This window comes from Schistocerca gregaria, unplaced genomic scaffold (assembly GCF_023897955.1).
Source record: "Schistocerca gregaria isolate iqSchGreg1 unplaced genomic scaffold, iqSchGreg1.2 ptg000405l, whole genome shotgun sequence".
NCBI classification, from domain to species: Eukaryota; Metazoa; Arthropoda; class Insecta; order Orthoptera; family Acrididae; genus Schistocerca; species Schistocerca gregaria.
In genome coordinates this window covers 768,689-771,724 of record NW_026061842.1, presented here as the reverse complement: position 1 = coordinate 771,724, position 3,036 = coordinate 768,689, and positions in this window count along the sequence as shown.

Here is a 3,036-nt window from a genome sequence, read left to right as displayed (position 1 = left end):
TGCGGTATGTGGAGACTCTAAAAGCACCATAGTAGAACACAGATGATGCTTGTAAGTTGATGTAATAGCCTGTAAGAAGTAGTACAACTCAAGTTCTAGGTATCGATTATTGACTTTTTAATTGGCTTTGGTGCCTTGGACATAGCTAGGACCATAAGATTCTGCATGAAAGGAGGACTAGCAGCCGAGTTGCACGGGAGAATGTGAAAAGTGTTCATATGTAGTAAAAACCTGAGATATCCGCCCATTTTCGTCATTTGTTATCGAATCGACTTAAAGCCGGATCGTCACATTGGCCGCTCTTCTCTCTGAAACGGTTGTTCTTATCGTCTGCAAAGCTATGTCGCGTGCTGCTGTATGTGGAGACACTAAAAGCACCATATTAGAACACAGATGAAGCTTCTAAGTTGACGTAATAGCCAGTAAGAAGTAGTACAACTCAAGTTTTAGGTATCGATTATTGACTTTTTAATTGGCTTTGATGCCTTGGACATAGCTAGGACCATAAGATTCTGCATGAAAGGACTACTAGCAGCCGAGTTGCACGGGAGAATGTGAAAAGTGTTCATATGTAGTAAAAACCTGAGAAATCCGTCCGTATTCGTCATTTGTTACGGAATCGACTTAAAGCCAGGTCGTCACATTAGCCGCTCTTCTCTCTGAAACGGTTGTACTTATCGCCTGCAAAGCTATGTCGCGTGCTGCGGTATGCGGAGACACTAAAAGCACCATAGTAGAACACAGATGAAGATTCTAAGATGATGTAATAGCCAGTAAGATGTAGTACAATTCAGGTTTTAGGTATCGATTATTGACTTTTAGCTGGATTTGGTGCCTTGGACATGAGCTAGGACCTTAAGGTTCTGCATGAAAGGAGGACTAGCAGCCGAGTTGCACGTGAGAATGTGAAAAGTGTTCATATGTAGTAAAAACCTGAGAAATCCGTCCGTTTTCGTCATTTGTTATCGAATCGACTTAAAGCCAGGTCGTCCCATTGGCCGCTCTTATCTCAGAAACGGTTATACTTATCGTCTGAAAGCTATGTCGCGTGCTGCGGTATGCGGAGACACTAAAAGCACCATAGTAGAACACAGATGAAGCTTCTAAGATGATGTAATAGCCAGTAAGAATTAATACAATTCCAGTTTTACGTATCGATTATTGACTTTTTAGCTGTCTTTGGTGCCTTGGACATAGCTAGCCGGCCGCGGTGGTCTCGCGGTTCTAGGCGCGCAGTCCGGAACCGTGCGACTGCTACGGTCGCAGGTTCGAATCCTGCCTCGGGCATGGATGTGTGTGATGTCCTTAGGTTAGTTAGGTTTAAGTAGTTCTAAGTTCTAGGGGACTAATGACCACAGCAGCTGAGTCCCATAGTGCTCAGAGCCATTTGAACCATTTGATATAGCTAGGACCATAAGATTCTGCATGAAAGGAGGACTAGCAGCCGAGTTGCATGGGAGAATGTGAAAAGTGTTCATATGTAGTAAAAACCTGAGAAATCCGTCCGTTTTCGTCATTTGTTATCGAATCGACTTAAAGCCAGATCGTCACATTGGCCACTCTTCTCTCTGAAACGGTTGTACTTATCGTCTGAAAACTATGTCGCGTGCTGCGGTATGCGGAGACACTAAAAGCACCATAGTAGGACACAGATGAAGCTTCTAAGATGATGAAATAGCCATTAAGAATTAGTACAATACCAGTTTTAAGTATCGATTATTGACTTTTTAGCAGGCTTTGGTGCCTTGGACATGAGGTAGGACCTTAAGATTCTGCATGAAAGGAGGAATAGCAGCCGAGTTGCATGGGAGAATGTGAAAAGTGTTCATATGTAGTAAAAACCTGAGAAATCCGTCCGTTTTCGTCATTTGTTATCGAATCGACTTAAAGCCAGATCGTCACATTGGCCGCTCTTCTCTCTGAAACGGTTGTACATATCGTCTGCAAAGCTATGTCGCGTGTTTGCGGTATGTGGAGACTCTAAAAGCACCATAGTAGAACACAGATGATGCTTGTAAGTTGATGTAATAGCCAGTAAGAAGTAGTACAACTCAAGTTCTAGGTATCGATTATTGACTTTTTAGCTGGCTTTGGTGCCATGGACATGAGCTAGGACCATAAGTTTCTGCATGAAAGGAGGACTAGCAGCCGAGTTGCATGGGAGAATGTGAAACGTGTTCATATGTATAAAAACCTGAGAAATCCGTCCGTTTTCGTCATTTGTTATCGAATCGACTTAAAGCCAGATCGTCGCATTGGCCGCTCTTCTCTCTGAAACGGTTGTACTTATCGTCTGAAAGCTATGTCGCGTGCTGCGGTATGCGGAGACACTAAAAGCACCATAGTAGAACACATATGAAGCTTCTACGATGATGTAATAGCCAGTAAGAATTAGTACAATACCAGTTTTACGTATCGGTTATTGACTTTTTAGCTGGCTTTGTTGCCTTGGACATGAGCTAGGACCTTAAGATTCTGCATGAAAGGAGGACTAGCAGCCGAATTGCACGGGAGAATGTGAAAAGTGTTCATATGTAGTAAAAACCTGAGAAATCCGTCCGTTTTCTTCATTTGTTACGGAATCTATTTAAAGCCAGGTCGTCACGTTGTCCGCTCTTCTCTCTGAAACGGTTGTACATATCGTCTGCAAAGCTATGTCGCGTGCTGCGATATGCGGGGGACACTAAAATCACCATAGTAGAACATTGATGAAGCTTCTAAGTTGATGTAATAGCTAGTAAGAATTAGTACAATACCAGATTTAGGTATCGATTATTGACTTTTTAGCTGGATTTGGTGCCTTGGACATGAGCTAGGACCTTAAGATTCTGCATGAAAGGAGGACTAGCAGCCGAATTGCACGCGAGATTGTGAAAAGTGTTCATATGTAGTAAAAACCTGAGAAATCCGTCTGTATTCGTCATTTGGTATGGAATCGATTTAAAGCCAGATCGTCACATTTGCCGCTCTTCTCTCTGAAACGGTTGTACTTATCGTCTGAAAGCTATGTCGCGTGCTCCATTATGCGGAGACACT